Genomic DNA, 9789 nt, shown 5'->3' on the forward strand with positions numbered 1-9789 from the left:
GACTTCAGTGGGACTACTCATGGTCAAAGTTAAGCACATCCTTAAGTTTCTTCCTGAATTGGGTCTTGGGTAAGCCCACTGATGTTCACAAACAGCTGAAGTGTAGCTATTTCCACCTTCCCCAACTCTTTTTTAGTTTGTAGGTGAGAAGAAAAACATATTTTGGCCCTTCTAAGTTTAGCTAATTCATTAAGATGAATAATTTGAGTTTCCATTAGTCTCAAGTACCTGCTTGAGGTAATCTAGGTGATTGTCTTATCCAGTAATGGTCCAGCCCTTATATTTCAAAGTATATCTCACATTTTACAGCAGTTTTGGTTTTCAGCAAACTAAGTAAAAGACTGAAGAACAGGCTTCATCCTGATAGAAGTAGCAAATGATCATATGTTTGTTTTAGCTGGTGATACTTTAATATTTGCAAGGAATGATTTTGAGCTGAGACAAGCTTTTGCACAACTTCTGCTGACTCAATCTGATGGACTGACTGTCTGACTCATCACATAGACCTTCTGCCTCAGTACTATAAAGGTTTTGGTTTGAATCCATATTACATAGGGTGGACATGAGCATGAATGCAGACATGTGGTCACACATGAATGCAGGGTATGTTCAGACACTATTGTAGAAGTCCATTCTTGTGTATGGACACCATCTGAGAGAGACAACAGAGAGCTCACTGCTTGGCATTATAAAGGTTTATTTTTCAGTAATATCTCCTTTTCATAGTCCCTTGGAGACCTGTAGAGTTCATTATCTCTCCTGGACTTGTAATTCATAACAAGCTGTCATAAGATCCGATCTATGAGGAAGCTTTTAGTTCCGACTCAAATTTGATTATATTATAGTTTGAGATCAATGATGGGGTCTTGCTTTGAACTCTTGCAGTAAATAAACCCGAAAAAAATCTCACTAATTAGTTTTTTTTCTTATAACATTAGCTAGTGGATTAGGGGTTCAATCCTTCAAATTACTGAGGACTCCTACAAATTGCTAAGCACTCTCTACTCCCACAGACTTCCGTGCTCAATGCTCACATCTTGTTGAACTGAGCCCTGTAAGAGTAATAGGCTCGAGTTATAGACTAGCCTTTCCTCTGGATTACAGTTAACTCTGTTGCTGCTGCTTACCAGACAGGATTCTTCCTTTCTTTAATCTGAAATTGCCACTGACTTTCAAATGCATTTTGAAATTATTGGCATACATTAGACACACTGATATGCTGACAATTTTTTTTAATAAGGGGCACCCACAAACTGGCCCCTTACTCTGTGATTAAACCCTGGGTACCAGACCTGCAGCTCCTTGAAGACAGAAGAGTGAAGTAGTCAGAGAAGCTCATAACCAGGGGAAAAGACATTGCCACTTGGCCAACAAACTTATGTCCAGAGCTAGTGTGGAAATATTTTTTCTGAAAAAAATTTAAAAGATAAAGAAAAGTTTGTTTTTTTGGCAATGTGTTTGGTTGTTCATTGGAAAAAAAACAAACAAACAAACTTTCTTGGTTTTGGAGAAAAACTTGTTTTGTCAAAAAGCCACTTTTTTGCCAAGTTTTGAAGAGAAAATTTCAACCCAGCTGTATTAATATTATGCTGTACTTGGTAGAAATGTTTGTACTTTGTGCCAGACGACTGTAATGAGGATATTGATAGCATAGAACAATGTTTAACTTGTTTAGTTTAAGTGGTGGGTGGAGCTAACTGTTTTTTTAAGGGGTGTTGTGTTATCTTCCTCAAAGAAAAATACTGAAAAAACTGCTTGTCTGTTCCATGTGGTCCATGCTATAGTTAAAAATATCTCTCCTGAAGTATTATTAGCCCCAAAGCTAAGTAATCTCCTGCATTAGTAGTGTCTGGAACGGATGAAGTGCTGTAGAGAAAATTTTTTATCAAATTTCCCTTCCATTTGGTGGCAGAATTTTAACAGGGGGCTTCCAGAAGCCCTTCTGCCCATCACTGATAAAACACTTTTTTCATCTTTCTAATTAAATGTATTGGGCCAGGTGCTCAGTGGGTGTAAATTGGCATAACTCCATTTAAGTTGATGGAGATACACTGATTTACACCCGTTGATGATTTGGCCTGCTTGCCTGTTTTGTAACAAGACCCGAGTAAATAATGCAAAAAAAAAAAATCTAGAAATGTTAATTTTAAATTTTAAATTGATATAAGTTTCACTTGTTTTGTGTTTCAGTTATGAGTTCTCAATTCTCATGATTGAGTTTTGTTGGCAAAAAGCAAAGGAAAGTGAATATCAGTCGTTTATACAGTAACTCCTCTCTTAACGTTGTAGTTATGTTCCTGAAAAACGCAATTTTAAGTGAAACGATGTTAAACGAATCCAATTTTCCTATAAGATTTAATGTAAATGCGGGGGGCTAGGTTCCAAGGAAATTTTTTTTGGCAGACAAAAGGCATTATATATTGTACAGTACTATACTATATAGTGGTTGAGAAGTGCCCCTGGCTTACCCGACACAGGCACAGCCCACTGCAGGCAAAGCTACTAGGAAGCACCTTCGCAGCAGCAGTGGCAGATTACCCAGAGAAGAACAGGCGCTGACTTTGCTGGGGGATGCTCCAGGCCCGCCTCTTCCCGTCCCCGCTCCACTCCAGGCCCACCTCTTCCCACCCCCACTCCGCCTACTCTCCGGAGCATGCCACATCCCTGCTCCTTCCCCGCTGCCAGAAAGTCCTAAGTGGGGGAAGCACTGGGAGGGAGGAGGCGGAGAAGAGGAACTTGTGCAATGCTCCCTTGTAAAGTTGCTGCTCTTCCACAAAATCTTACATGCAGTGTACAGAGCAGGCAGCCAAACGACGTTATAAGGGAGCATTGCACAACTTTAAACGAGCATGTTCCTTAATTGAGCAGTGGCGTAACTTTGAAACAATGTTAAGTGGGAGGACATTAAGTGAGGAGTTACTGTGTGAGTATTCATAGAAACCGGATATTAAGAACATAAGAACGGCCATACTGGGTCAGACCAAAGATCCATCTATCCCAGTATCCTGTCTTCCGATAGCGGCCAATGCCAGGTGCCCCAGAGGCAATGAACAGAACAGGTAATCATCAAGTGATCCACCCCTGTCACCCATTCCCAGCTTCTGGCAAACAGAGCCTAGGGACACCATCCCAGCCCATCCTGACTAATAGCTATTGACGGACCAATCCTCCATGAACTTATCTAGTTCTTTTTTTAACCCTGTTATACTGTTTGTGCACACACACATTTATTTTGAAAGTGCTTGCATCCCTGTTAAGTTATCAAGAGAAACCATATCATGTCCTTCGTCTGAGCAATCGGCGTTCAACAGTACAACTTTTTAATATCTGTGATCAATCCATAGAGAAAATAAATTTAATAAGATATTAATCAAATGAATGTGAATAAATTTGAGGAAATTTGTGATCAGCTTGTAAATATTTCATGAAGAGAAAGATGCTAAATATTGATTAAATTTATTCACTCAGCTCCATTTGTAAAATAACCTGTGGCAGGAGTAGAGAGATTTTTGTAGAAGACTATAATTTAGAGACAATCCCTCATAAGGGAGAGTATTATGAACATAGGAATTTGGAGACGTGTCCTGGAGGCGGGAGTTGGGAACACTGCATGGCTGCATATTTTGAATTTTTTTTATTCCTTTCTCATTCATTTGGTTTGTTATTTAATGAACACCAAGATGATTACAGCAGGAAAGTTTGTTTCACATAGAGGTCCTGATACAATGGAAAGATCTATGGAAAGATTCCCGTTGACTTCAAGGAACACTGAATCAGGACCATAGTCAGTTTTCAACAGGATAATACGTACAGTATAAAAGTGTAATGACAAATATGAAGGCAGAGAGGAAAACCATTGCTATTTTAAACAAGTGGCTGTGTTTAACTAGGTAATACAGAGTGATAAATTTAGTCAATAATCAATATTTAGACTTTAATCAGTATTCAAACATTAAGTCTTAAATGGAAAACCGTGAGGGACAGACTTCCAAAGCAGGATGCAAAATGACCTCTGCTACAGTGGGTCACTCCCATCACACTTCCAAACCCTCAGATTTATCAGTTTGGGAAGTTGCTCATCTGTCAGTTTATGTGTGCAAATGTCTGCCTGTACAAACAGTTGCAGGGTGTTTATTCCTTTTGACTTGCATCTTAAAAATGTACCTTTCATTTTCTGAATGACTGAAGACACTAACGTTAACCAATTATAAAAAGACTTCTCCTTTGAGTTTTTTTTAAAAAAAAGCTCATCATGCCTATCTAATTAAATTTATCAGATGACTTCTGAGCATAGAGGTTTTTAAGAGCTACTTGAAAAAAAACATCTGTGGACATAGATTTGGCAAAGAAACCATTGTTTCCATCTGTGGAATGATTTGAAGGCTGATAGAGTACTTGTGACACTTGAAGGTTACCTCTGCATTCATTGTTTTTTGCACTGACACACAGTAAGTTAATATTCCCACTGACAGTGCATATATCAATTTATAGATGCACTTTTCAGCAGAACTAATAATCTTATTAGCTTTCCACAAGATAATCAGTATCACAGCGAGTAATGCATGAATTTTATGACATTGCTGGATTTGTATCTGTCTTGGGAGCTACAGGCTGTATGCATGTGGTAATGCATGCATCACCACATAATGACTAATGAGGCAAGGTAAAGAAATCGAAAATTCTTTTCATTCCCTCAACATGCAGCTGGTGTATGATGCCAGATGTAAAATCATTGATGTATTTGCCAAGTTCCCAGGATCATGTCATGATTTATTCAAACTCAGACAATAAGGATTAGGTCAATCTTTTGAAGATGGTCAAATTCAAGGAGACTGGCTAATAGATAAGTAGGAGCATTTCTTGTAAATAAAACATTGAATATGTATTAAATATGAGAGTATTATTTACATCTTGCCTTTTTTTAGGTCACAGTGGTTCTTCTCTGAAGAAATGGCTAATGACTGCAGTTCTTAATCCCCAAACTCCAACAGAATTACTTTATAATGAGGCACATAAATTTACCAGACCTATAATCGAAAGAACCTTTGGTCTTCTAAGAAATAATACAGATGCCTAGCCGAATATGGTAGTATAGATTATATAAAATCACTCCTTGAATGTTTGTGAAGGTTTTTTTCTGGGTGTTGCATATAACAAAATGACACTGTCCGATGTATAATTTCTCAAGGAGAGAATGAGATCAATGTATCAAACCACAAATATATGGTCAAATAATTAAATAGAGTCCATTTGTAATATGAATTTTCTGTTAATTTGTGAATGGCAAGGAAATGCCTGGTGGATTGGGCCCTTTTGTTGTTAGAGCATAATACTTGATGTATACATTTTCATCTTTCATTTGTACACTATGAGTGTTCCTCTTTGGACTTATTTGCTCAGGTAATGTCATTTCTGAACTCTAAAGACAAACGCTTTATAAAACCAATGCACTTGCATTTGATTTGCTGAAATTTGAAGAAAATATCTTTTTTGAATGAGAGAGATGTCTTGACAATCATGTGGCAGATTGCTAGCTAGGAGACAAATTGATTTCATCTCTAGTGATTAAAGTGCACAGAAGGTTTTTCAGGGAGACAAAGATGTTTGATTTCTTCCATCTCCTCTTCCTTCTGTGGAGTGGGAATTTACTGGGATTCCCCTGGGTGGATGCCACGAAATTCTTACAGAGCAGCATAAGGGGGCTGCAATGCTTGTAAGCACGGCTCTGTAACAGCACTCTCACTTTGTGATGATCCAAAATCCTAGTGAAAAAGTGGATTTGAGGAGGGTTGGGGGCTCTGACCACTATGGTTAGTAAGACTCCATGGTAATATTTGTAAGATTAGGGATTAGTGCCATGGCCTTTGCCAAATTCCAACTCAGGTAATTACTGTGCCTTTTAAAATTTCTCCCATAGCTATTGTGTGTGTTGCACTAACATTTAGAGATCCCAGTGGAAATTGAGGAATCATGATAGGTGGGGTAAACACTTGGTAAGAGTTAATCCCTGTCCTGAAGAGTTGTCTGTGTAACTAGGCAAGACAAACGGTAGGATATAGGTCCTCTTCAGAAGAAATGGGTATAATTTCCTGAGTCTGAGACCTTAAGTGACTTATTCAAGGTCACAGAGGAAGCCTTTGGCAGAGGCTTCTCCCACCCTCAGTCATGTTCATATCATTCTTTTTATTTTTGCTTCACAAACAGTTTTTTTCTGTTCTCCATAAACATACCGGTATTCATAGCAGAACAAGGCTAGAGGTGCACAAAGTGAGTTTCTTATTCATTATTTGTTATCACTGTTTGTTGTTTTTTTCTCATTAGTACCCTGATTTAAGTTTCAGATGTCCAGCCATCTGAAATGGAAGCACCATCTGACTTTGCTGGCCAGTCATTCACCATGAATAATGAATAGCAAACAAGCAAAGAGAAGCTTGTGAACACCTTGTAGGCTGAAATGTGTTTGCATAATTATTGAATACTTATGAATGAGAAATGCATTAGCAAAATCAAGATTGGTTTGTGAATAATCTGTAAACAGAAAAAAAGACTAGTGCTCTAATTTTATTTGCAATGAACTCAGCCTCATTCTGTGAACCCAAGATATAGTTGGAGAGGTTTGCAAAATCTCAGTCAGGATCACTCATCTGTGATGAAAAAATCTTTTACATTTACCCTGGAATTTCCTTGACTAGGTGTTATTGCATGGAACATTTTATAGTGTGAAATGTAGTCATGTACAGCTTGGTATAAACTAGGGAAGCACTTTGTTTGAACTCTGTTGCTGTTATAAAAATGTTTAATTAACCTTTTTAGTTAATGTCAATATGTTTTTATTACATTCTTCAGCTTCCCCTGGTGACTAGTGAAAATTCTTGATTTCCTTTACCAAAGAGACTTAGTGTTGCATGATGAATATGGTAGCTGACTTTTAGGGTTGCTACCTGCCTGGTTGTAGACAAGAGTTTTTGACTTCTTTAGCAATATGGCAGTCTACAATGGTCTGCTGTTTTTAAATAGAGGTTGACCTGACCCATAGCTAGGAATAATATCTCCCACACTGCTGGGCCTGTTGCCTACCTTGCTCCAGTCACTAAACACAGATTAGCAGAGTATTAATCCAACCAGCACCACCTCTTATAAGGCCTGATCTAAAGTCCGTTGAAGTCAATGGAAAGACTCTTACTGACATCTGTGGGTTTTGAATTGAGCCAACAGTGAAGTGGTTTTCAGCCGCTTCTGTTTCTCCTGCCCCCCCTCCGTGCACACAAAAGAAGTCACAGGAGCTAGATTCTGCCTCCTTGAACTCAGATGTATTCATGGAAATGTATTCTAGACTACTGTACTAGGCCAGCTTCATCTTCATCTCTTTAGTTTTAGGGATGAAAGAGCAGTTTTCTGGTTACAAATGGGATTTGATTTATTTGTAGAAGCTTTGGATTTTTGCAGAATGTTTTGGGGTTGATTTGCAATTGTAGGGTTATCTGCTGCTCCGTCATGCTCACCTTTGCCCCAGTGCTGTTAACACGCTAAGTGTTTCTTGATCTTTGGCTAGACTACTGTGGCCTGATGTCTACATGTAACTGAAAAGAGATCACATTGCTATCTACCAGCCAAGTGGCAGAAGACGTAGGAGCCTGCAACAGAATTGCAGAACTCATAATTTTTTCTGAATAGAGTCCTAAGGGATCAACTTTGATTTCTATAAGAACACTATTAAATGCTTTAGGCATTAAATTTAACATATTTTAATCTGTACATTCCAGAAGGAAATTTGTTCCATTTATTCCAGCATACTGTAATGTGTTTGTTTGGTTTTAAACCAAGCCTTCCGGGGCTGAATAATTAAAAACAAATGATGAGAGGGACTTGAGGATGCAGTGGAGTATTATAACGATATGGATTGCTTCACTTCTAGGTCACTATTTCAAATCAGCCAAGGCTGGTAGTGGCCAAACGTCATTGCCATTTGATGGTTGTTTAAAATCAAGGTCCAATGCACAAACCCACAATTAGCAACCTTCCTGAGAATTTCAGCAGAGAACCTAAGGATGGAACAGTGAATGGATGCCTCTCTCAGCCCTAGATGGGATCCTTTAAGGTCATATTTGACGTGTACTGTAGTTTGGATGGGAAGCTTGTCTCCAGCCTGTGTTTGCATCTCTTATTTGGATTAATACAGACATTCATTCTCCAGGGCAATGAATCTGGCATCTTTCATAAGCACTGAAATCACTAAAAGGAGAAAGGGGCAAAAAAAGGGAAAAATCTTCACAAAAGCAAAATTTGACAAGCATCATCCACAATCAGAAATTCATGTACAAATGTGTTCATACATATAGAATTTAGAGAAAATGCTGTTTGTAATGCCAAATATTTTTAAAGCAAAACAAGAATAAATATAATCTTTGCCCCAATACTCTAGAGTAAAGAGAACATTCATACAGGCAAGTACAGCTTTAAAGGTAGGATACATTTCAGGAACTAGCAATGTACATTAACAATGTTATTTTAATTTAAAAGAACATATTGAAGCCAGGTACAAGGCGTTTCTAGAAACATCTTAGGACAAGTTGATAAAACTGAATAAGATATCTATATAGGCTTTTTTAGATTTGTACAGTTGCTACAAAATCTGTATTCCCCCCACCCTCCACTCAGCTCGCTATGAGAAAACAATGTTGTTTTTTCATGTCTCCTGTTAAATATTGCATCTTATTAGTTTTCCTTTGGGGGTAGAATTCATATTTGCATGGAATATGCAATGCAGAATTATTGTCCGATGCCATTAATTATATCTGTAGGCACAAACAAAGTTGCAAGTGATGAGAAACAGAAGTGAGGTTACTACATAGTTACTCCTAATTATTAAAAATGTTTTAAACAGTGTTTTGACTTAGCATATGTAGTTAAATTATGTATCAACTTCAGACAGTTATATCCTTAATCTGCATGACACCTGTCCAAATTGTATAATGTATTCTAACTCAGCACATCTTGGTCCAAACTGATGGTACACTGGAATAAATTTGGTGTAACATCTTGACATCATAGGATTATTCTGGAATTACATAGGTGAATATGGCCACTTGTGCCTATATTCCTTTTTGGAGAATGCCCTGGCCTTGACCTCTGAGATTATTTGTGGATCAGGCAAGATGGGTGTTTTCCATCTCTAATTTCTAAATGTACATGACCATCAGTCAAAATGTCCCCATTTATCATGCAATATGGTTAGGGCAGAGAGTACGAGCGTCAGACTCTGCTCTTATGCATTGAAAGTATTAAAGACTAGAATCGAAACATGTACAGAAATGATAAGTCAATGCAGAGCATGCAGCGCTAGTGTCATCCTACCTAGAAGGCAGGCTGCTGGGGGTAGATTCAACTGATCCTTTCACATGGCTTTCACAAACAACCAGCATGAAGATGGAAAAAGATATTTCTAGCTATGGCTGTTGGTTGAGCCTCTAGGTACCTGGAGTATAGCAGGATCCTAAGTTTGAATACCATTTTCACAATGGTGGTTAGAGAACCTCAAAGGCAACTACTTATATTTCATGTAATATGATTGTCACTGTGCCTCAGTAGGTCACAGCTGAGAATACCACATTCAGGACAGGCCACTGAGAAATAGGGCAGACTCATCCCAAACTGGTCGTTATTCTGTCATTAGATAACACCAAATCAGTAACAAAAGTGAATTTCTGTCTCACCACGCTGGTTAACAAGAAGCCAAAAATTCAGTCTCCTTAGGCATTCCAGCCCTTGGCCCACCACCCAGACACTGGA

General features: G+C 38.3%; 1 long non-coding RNA gene across 2 annotated transcripts in view; it reads left to right on the forward strand.

Annotated features, from left to right (window-relative positions):
* Positions 1 to 7033, forward strand: part of LOC122466008 — a 13717-nt gene extending 6684 nt beyond the window's left edge. The window contains exon 3 of one of the 2 annotated variants that reach the window (XR_006291195.1): positions 6336 to 7033. This is a non-coding gene — a long non-coding RNA (uncharacterized LOC122466008). Of the gene's footprint in view, positions 1 to 4925; positions 5726 to 6335 lie in introns of those variants that run through there. The other variant, XR_006291196.1, reaches the window with a different exon arrangement.
* Positions 7034 to 9789: the final 2756 nt, after the last annotated feature.

The sequence above is a fragment of the Chelonia mydas genome, chromosome 5 (genome assembly GCF_015237465.2).
Source record: "Chelonia mydas isolate rCheMyd1 chromosome 5, rCheMyd1.pri.v2, whole genome shotgun sequence".
Taxonomy (NCBI): domain Eukaryota; kingdom Metazoa; phylum Chordata; order Testudines; family Cheloniidae; genus Chelonia; species Chelonia mydas.